This window comes from Neophocaena asiaeorientalis, unplaced genomic scaffold (assembly GCF_003031525.2).
Source record: "Neophocaena asiaeorientalis asiaeorientalis breed wild unplaced genomic scaffold, Neophocaena_asiaeorientalis_V1.1 scaffold5, whole genome shotgun sequence".
NCBI lineage: Eukaryota > Metazoa > Chordata > Mammalia > Artiodactyla > Phocoenidae > Neophocaena > Neophocaena asiaeorientalis.
Window position 1 is genome coordinate 6,203,248 of NW_020174698.1, and position 9,345 is coordinate 6,212,592.

Sequence of the window (9,345 nt, forward strand, 5' to 3'; positions counted from 1 at the left end):
GAATCTTAATGACTTCACTCTCTGTCCTTACATTTACCCCTCTCTGCCCCTGCTGCAGCTTTCCCCACCTCCTATCCCAGAGACGATAAAACAGGTTTCTAAGAGGGCAGTGTGCCATTCTGCAGTACCTTCTGGCAGGGAAAAAGATGGGGCCAATTTTGTGCATGATCACGGTGGAAGATGCTTCCATGGCATGTTTTTTTTAAATCCTAGGAGAGCTATCATTTTAAAATGTATTAGTCTAACAGGTTAATCATATATTTTAGAAGACACACAGGATGAAAACAACTTGAAGAAACGTGCCAGGAATACTGACACTGTTAATTCAAGGGACCAAGAATCTATAATTTTGCCCCAGGCCATCTTTCAGAAAAGACTTTCTTCCACCTTTGAGTCCACCGAGGTGTAAGACAGCCTGCTCGATTTCATTGTTCTGGAAACTCTTTCTAGGAAAATTTTGATAACTGATACAATATTTATGACTTCTGGGGAAGACAGGAAAGATCAGAGAATTTTTCTTATTTACAATTCACTCTTGAATTTTATTCATTTTAACGAAATTCAGAAACTTTAATTCAATGTCCGTTGGGCTTTATTGATATCTCTGTTTTGAAGAATATATAAAGTTATACTTAATATTTATTTTCTTTTTCCTTGAGAGAGTTATACCTAGACCTCCTCAGTCTACTTCCATATAAATATGAGAGTGATACATTATGTATGTTTAAAGTTATCATGAAAATCTGGATGCAAATACCAGGAGCTTCTTTAGTCAGCAAAAACCCTTTGGACCTTAAAGCCTGAGAATGTGGAACTGAAGGACAGAGTTGTCTCAGAACACCTTTGTAATTCACTTATCTGAATACAGATTAGTAATAATACTTGGAAGTGAACTGGCTTTCTAATAATATCAGCAATGAGAAACTCATGACTGAGACTTAACATTTCAGGATTACTCTGCCCTTCCAAACACTGGAGACCAGCTAGTGCTATAGTGAAAAACTAAGTATTGCAGTTGTCATGGAAACTGAGATCACCTTGGAGATGATTAATACCCATAGGGCTAACAGTGGAGGCTATAATCACATCATTTCTGGCCAAATTAATCATGATCAAATAAAGAGAAGCAAACACTTTTATAAAGGCCCATGAGCCCAAATCCTCTTTTCCAGACCACGTAAGTATTATCAAGTTTTGTTCTCTGTGAGTAAAGAAGTCTCCTGGTAAACAGTTATATTTTAATTTACTGAAGAACTTTTTTCTCGTTCAAACGTAGCGGGTGTTGAATGACTCTGTCAGGGTGCAGAAAAGAAAGTCCACCTCATAAAGGAAAACTCTCAAGCATTTTTTTCCTATTATTTTTTTCCTTTTTCTATACAACTTTATCTTTTGAGAATCAGGTGAATCTAGGTTATTATGATCTTTGAGGTTTTAAAAGTTTGTGGCTTTTACAGAGATTGCCCTGCTTGAGAGAGCTTTGCCAAAACCATCAAATACACTAAGATGTTATCAAGAAAGTCTATTATTGGACAGGAAGAAATTATTATTGTGTAAACAAAAGAGTTCTTAACAGAATGTCAAGACAATAAAAAAATCTTTGTCACTGGGCATGGTTGGTTGAAAATTAGACTGTCCTTGTTTTAAAAGACCATAAAGTCATTATCAACAAATATAGTGTTTCAGTTACATATTTCCCTTCGAAATTTAAGTATCAGAGAGAGAAATAATTATAGAAATAGTTGTGTTTTTCAGGTAAAGTTGTGTTTTTCAGGTAAAAAATAATATTTAAAAATATTATTAAAACTTGATAATGTCAAAGATGATTGTTGAGTTGTTTATAATTTACTTTATGATACATCCTCCTAGATGAAGTGATATTTATTACCTTAGGTGTATTAATATTGAGGAACAACATGGCTTCTGTAGCAGAAAATCTGAGAAATTGCAGAGGTTTAATTCAATAAAGATTATTTCTCAATTCCTACACAATCCAATTTTAACAGCCCACTTAATCGTAACATTACTATTTTGGAAAAACTCAGCTCTTTTTCCTTTCTGTGTAAGGAAAAACCCAGTTCTTCCCTACTGTGTTTCTCTCCCCTGTGAGTCTACCATTACTACTCACAAAAATACTTCACTTCTGGTCACCAAATATGTGGAGGTTTTTCCCCATGACAAGCAATTCTCTGCAGCCTCAGCTGGGTGTCCTACAATTTAAGTCAATTCTGATGGTATCTACCTGGAGATAGTGTCAGATCCTACAGGTAATGACTCAGTCCTACAAGACCCCCTGCCCCTGCACACACACACTTCAGATGCCAGGCACAAGCTCCGGTTCACCTATGCTTCTGACCAACCAGCTATAGATCAGGGGTTCCAAAGACCCTCCCTGGGTTTGATTCATTTGCTAGAGTGGCTCTCAGATCTCAGGGAAACACTCAAGCTTACCAGTTTTTTAAAGGATATGATAAAAGACATAGATGAACAGTCAGATGAAGAGATACATCAGAAGAGGTCTGGGAGGGCCCTGAGCTCAGGTGCTTCTGTCCCTCTGGAGTTGGGACATGTCACCCTCTTGGTGTGGATGTGTTCAACCAACATGGAAGCTCTGAACCCCCTACTATTGGGCTTTTATGGAGGCTTCTTCATGTAGGCATGATCAATTATTAACTCCATTTTCAGCTCCCTCTTTCCTCTCTGGAGGATAGGGATTGGGGCTGAAAGTTCCAAGCTTCTAATCATGGCTTGGTCTTTCTGGTGACCAGTCCCCACACAGGAGTCATACATGAGCCCACCCAGAGATGCCTCATTAAAACAAAAGATGCTCCTAAGTGTTCTTATCACTTAGGAAACGACAAGGGTTTCAGGAGCCCTGTGCCAGGAACTGGGAGCAGAGACCATTTACAGATATTTCCTGTTATTTCAATTTACAAAAAGAGTCCATGGATTTCATGTGCCTCCTTAAGGGGATCCAGTGGAAAGTACACAATACCATCTATAACATGTTCTGCCAAAAAACCTCACTGATCAGATAACCCATACATAGGACATATGGGGCAGTGAAGCCTGTCAAATAACACCAGAGGGATGCAATCAGCTAAATCCAGAATGTGGAAAATGATACAGGAAAAATACTTTGTTTCCTTCAACAAAGAAATTGCAAGAGGAAAAAAAAGGAGGAGAAATCTAAAGATTAAAAGAGACTTAAGATATATTAATCAATGGTAAGGTGTGGACTTTATTTGAATCCTGATATGAAGAAACTGACAGGGAAACAAAAGTATGAAACAGTTGGAGAAATTTTAATACCAAGTGAGTATTTGATAATATTAAGAAATTCTTGTTACACTTTTGGGTGTGATAATGATGTTGTGATTAAATTAAGATGAGAGAAGACTCCTTTAGGGCTAAATGCTGAAACATTTACAGAAGAAATGGTGTGTCTGGGACTTGCTCCAAGATAATTCAGAGGTAGCGGTAGTTGGGGTGAGACCTTTACCTTTTTGTTTTTTCAATCACTCAGCAGCAGAGACTTTGCTAATTAGTATTATGATGTTAGAAATGAGTTTCCATTGTTAAAATCAGTGGCTTTCTAAAAGCAAAATAGCTGTGAGAGATGGGCTTCTGCTTGTGAAATCTGTGGTATTCAAGCCAAGAGAATTGGCTGAAATGTTTTGGCATTACTCCTACACATTTATGAACAGGTTTTAAAGTCCTGAGATCTGTTTTATTTCATTCTTCATCTTTTACCCATAGGGATGGTGCCTGAGGATTTTATTCTTAAATTGCCCTACATCCAAGATATCGGTTCAGAAGATTCTGGTTGCATCTGTTCCTTTTTGAATAACTGGATCATGACTGTAGAAGAGTGATTCTGAAAGTACGGTTCAGGGACGTCTGGGGGCCCTGAAGGCTTGAAAGAGGTGCATGAGGTCAGAATTATTTTTTTAATGAAAAGGTTCTGTTTGCTTTTCTCACTCTCATTCCTTGATGCGTATACAGTGGAGTTTTCCAGAGTCTCCATGATATGTGAAAACAGCATTGCTCTGGCAGCTAGAGGAAGGTGTGTTTATATTTTTTTAAGTTCTCAGTTTTATCTTCCAATGCAATAAATACCCATAGATATAAGAAACATAAACAAAATCTCTTTGCAGTCTTCAATAAATTTTAAGAATATAGAAGTTCCTGAGCCCCAAAAGTTTGAGAACCCCTTATTTAGATCGTTGTCGTGTCTGCCTTGAGTGAAACTGTCATGGAGGATATTGAGGGGGTTCAGGACACGCTACCCCAAAATATGGCACCTCAGCACACTGAACATCTTAAGATGAAGAAATTTGAGAAAACGGCAGAAGCAGGAAGGTCACTCTGATACCCTCCACTCACATTTTTTCCCCGAAAGCAGGAGATAAATGTCCCATGCGAAAGGCACCCTCTCTGTATCTGGAAGGACAGGGACATTCTTACGTTCCCTACATGTCCCCACGGATAGGGAGCATAGTGCTGAAAGGCTGTATGAACAAATTTTGTTATTTCATCATTTACTATCCCCAGCCCAAACCCCTTTGTCTTGTCAATTCTTCTCATATTTATTGTTTCTTTGTCTAAAAGGGCTATAAAATCGTCCTGCTCTGGTCACTTCTTCAGGTGTCTTCATTCTCTTGGGAAGTTTCCCATGTACATGTAAAACTTTAATAAAATTCGTATGTTTTTCTCCTGTTAATCTGCCTTTGTCAGTTTAATTTTCAGACCCAGAACTTCATGGTTATTTGCGCCCACATTGGCTTAGGTCAGTCTGTAGTGGTAATGAAAACCATAAATCATATGCTCAGGAGACTTGGAATAGAGAGGTAGGAAGTTGGAGGAGAAAATAAGGCGAAGGGATGAGAAGATAGAATGGAATCCAAATTCAGGCAGAGAAGAGACGAGGAGGAGTTGGGGGAGGGGCTGGCATGGAGGGAATGAAGACTGGTTCTAGGTCCTAGAAGAACAGGTGATCTGGGACTTCAGCTCCTCCATTCCCAGCAATTCCTGGAAAAGTTCTCTGGCAGCTAAGCCAGCCCTGGTTTTCCCTTCTTGAGAAAGAAGTTTCAAGAAGAGTAGAGCCTGCAGAAGTATTATTTTCCTCTGCCCCAACTTCTTGCAAAGACTGGGATAATTTACTGGAGAACAATGCCATTCATTCCACAGTTAGAGATAAAAAGGCTAAAAATCAAAGTGTAATCAATTAATCAGTTAACTAGCATGAATTATCATTTTAGATCTTTTCCTCTTGGAAGCACAGAGGATGGAGGATATTGTTCCAAAGAGCCACGTGTAGAGATAGGAAGAGGAGAGTAGCAAAGGCTGACTTGCAAACAGACATATGTTAAAAATTTCCTAGGGCCCCCTTGGGTTGGGTCAAGTACCCCTCCTTGCCTGGATGCTTTTTCAGGTGTAGTTAAGACTGTGTGCCACTCTGCTTCTCAAGTTGTGTTTTTTTTAACTTTTTATTTTATATTGAAGTATAGTTGATTAACAATGCTGATATACAGCAAAGTGATTCAGTTATACTTATACATGTAACTATTCTTTTTCAAATTCTCCTCCCATTTAGGTTGTTACATAATATCGAGCAGGGTTCCCTGTGCCATACAGTAGTAGGTCCTTGTTGGTTATCCACTCTAAGCATAGCAGCGTGCACGTGTCAATCCCAAACTCCCTACCATAAGTTCGTTCTCTAAGTCTGTGAGTCTATTTCTGTTTTGAGAAGACTTTGTTTCGGCTTAAGGGACTTTTTTTAAAATAATGATTTTTAAAGTTCTGAGAAGATCTGTCACTGAGAAAGAAAGAAACTTAGAATATACTCAAATCCATTCAAGTATAGGTGACTTGACAATAATTTTTCAGTTTCTGGATCATATCAGAAACAGTCCTTTCAAAATTGTTTGCCTTTGGTCCTCCTGGCCTCATCCAGCCTCTTCACTCTAAGCCCATTGTTTCCACCTCCTCGTCCCTCTTGCTGTCAGCAGGCGGTTCTGTGTATCTGCAGGGCTAGCACGGGTATCTACAGAGTGGGTGGTAGATACCATCTGGTAGTGTCCAGAGCAAGGTGTGAGCTAAAGGTCATAGCATAGTGGCTATTCCCATGCAGTGAAGGAGAACTTGGTTATCTGAGCTTGTAAACTCCTTGAAGGACAGGCAATGTCTTATTTTGCTTTGTTTATACAGCACTTAACACAATGCCTAGTGCACCCTGGGCTCTCTAAAAGTGATTGTCACTGTGGCTATCCAAGAGTGCAATCATGGGAGAAATTTCAATTTCTAAGTTTTACAGTTCCATTTTGTTGGAATGTGTGTGTTTTTTAAAAATAATGACTTCGGATTGTTTCCATAACCAGTAATGCCATGCAAATAATTTTAAATGTATGAATAATAGTTGAAGAAAGTCCTGAAAGCAAAGGTGAAGCAGTAGCTTGGGGTGTCAAATCAAAAGGAAAAACCTAGACACGAATGAGAGACTAAATAAACAGGGAATATAGTAACTGGCAAGAAGAGCAGGAGAGAGAGATGTGGAAGACAGCTCTGGTAGGAATCAGCATCCATCGTCCAAATGAGTCAGGACCCAGATGCGAATTCAAGCTATGCCTAGTGGGGACAGGGGAAGAAAGAGAGCATGAGAAAAGAGTAAACCATAAATACTTATCTCAGGCTCTGAAATGAAGAAGTGGCTCAAGGAAGCCCCAGGCATGTCATGCCACTTGATTTCTGGCAGGGGCAGATATTGAAGGAATAGCATTCTAGGCAAAAGGCACACACCGTGGAAAGTCTTGAGACGGGCAAATGCTTGTTGTGTTCAATGATCAGGAAGGAAAGTGAATGGGTGGAGCTCAGTGAGGCAGGTAGTAATAGATGAGGCTGGAGGTGTAACAAGGGACAGATTATGTAGGTCCTGCCAGGGCTGGGAAGCCACGGCAGGGCATGAGAAGACAAGTGACATGACTAATCCAGCTGCCAGGTTGAGAATAGACTACACTCCAGGATGGAAGTAGGAAGACTAGTTATGTGGGTATTTCAGAATTCCAGATAAGATAAGATGATGAAGTAAACAGTGGAGGTGGGTAAGAAATGTTTGGATTATATATGTTGAGGGCAGAGCCTACAGCATTTGCTGAAATATTGGGTGTGTGTAATGAAATAAAAACTAGAGTCAATGATGATGGTAAGGTTTTGGGGCTAAGCAAATGGAATGAGGGAGTCACCATCAACTGAGAAGTTGAAGACTACAGATAGACCAGGTTTAGAGAGAAAGATGGGAGTTCAATTTTGATATGTTAACTTTCATTTGTCTAGTAGACAGCCAAGTGGAAAAGACAAGAGTCTGAGTAAAAGGGAGAGTTTGGGAGTCATGCGCATGAGATGTTTTAAAAAGCCATCTGATCACCAAGTGAGTGAGGGTAGATCCAGAAGAGAGGAGAACCAAGGAATGGGCCCTAGAACACTCCAATGTTAGTGAAGAAAGGGAAAGACCAGCCATGGAGACTGAGAAGAAGGGACTAGCAAAGCAGGAAAAACAATCAGGAGGATATGTTGTCCAAGAAACCAAAGATGAGGGAGAGAAAAACAGACAAAATGAAGCTGGTAAATTAGTAAGACAATGACTGAGAATCAATATTTCCCTTTTCCTTGCTACTACCTTGATCCAGGTCCCAACTACTCTTTCCTTCCTTCCAATATTTCCCAAACCACTCTGCAGATCACCATTAAGCATATATTTCTAGAAAACCTCCCTTGATGTATTCCTCTTATGCTTAGGAGGTCTTACCATGAGTCTAGGAACCAGTTCCTGGCCTGGCTTTTGAAGTTGTTGTGAATGTGAACTCCGTGTTCCTTTGCAACTTACCTTCTGTTCTCTCCATTTTAAACTCAGTGCTCCAGACAGGCCATGTGTCTTGCAGGCTTTACTTCTCCCTGGCTCTGGGTCTTAACCTTGGAGGTATTTCCCTCTAAAAGATTGCCCTTGAACTATTTCCTTGATTCATACAAATCCTTCAGAGTATACCTCAAGTTGTTTCTTCCCAGAGAGCATTACCTTCTTTTTGATGTTCCTTCAGGGTGTTAAGGATAGGGCAGCTCTCATAGCTGGTTTCCAATGCTGTCAACAGCATCCCATGAGTGTGTATAAGACTCTTAAGAGTCTTTTAAAAAATCTATTTCTTTATCTATTTAATAAAATGAATAAGATCTGGATTCCTTCTCACTTAACTTGGAAGACTAGATATTTACATCTTAAATTTCTATTTTCCCTCCCTTCTGGTATCTGCTGTTAGCTCATAGCTATAAAATTTCATTAAGAGCAAGTTTCTATTTCAGGTTTACATCTATGAAATGAAGGTAATTTGCATGCTCAGGTAATGTCGGAATTCCTGGGAGACTGGAGAATGAGGAAGATGTGCTATACCAATCACAAGACCTTGGTAAATGGATTGTAACCTCCGACTCTCTAGAAACACTAACCGCAGATGATCCTTTTGACAGATAAATTCATGAAATTGAAACATTATGTATACCTGGGTAACTGTTTCACTGATGAAATGGAAATAACTGCTTTATTTCAAATAGGGCTTGGGCATTAAAATTAAAAGGTAGGTATATGGGACACAAAGATAATACAAAGTTAATGTTTCAGAAAGGCCATTGACCAACTCTACAGGTACTGAATTGCTTTTGCATTACAAAAATAGTTTTCTATTGATATGTTCCATGTTTTAAAAAAGATACACACAGCTTTTGAGATTACTTTCCTTATTCATTCTAGGATCAAAATACCAAGAGTACCACTGCATTAATTCCTTCTTTATCTTCCAGCAGTTGGTTTATAGGCCAGTCCATGCCTTATATTCTAGTAAAACTTAAAATTTTATAACCAGCCACATACGTTCTCCCTTTCTTATCATAGGGTCTTTTGGGAACTGACCTATCCATAAGTGTAGGGCAATGAAATACAGCCTATATTTTTTACCATGAACAAAAAGTAAATTAATTCTCTCAGTCTCCACTGGGAGTCCAGTATGTACCAGCATTGTGCAAGACTGATGCATCTTGATGAATAAAGTCTGAAGTCTAGAAATATTGAGAAAAGAGTCTACAAAGAATTTGTTTAAATCAGTTCCAGAATTTCCTGAACTTTCCAATATACAAATAATTCAATGACATACCTGAATTGACAATAACCTCCATTCTGACCAAGAGTCAACTCTTGGTAGACTGTGGCAATAGAAGTGAAAGAACAAAAATAACAAATATGAAATGCATAATTTGAATACCCCACTGTAGCACCTTCTCAGATTTCCTTCCTTTGCTTCTACT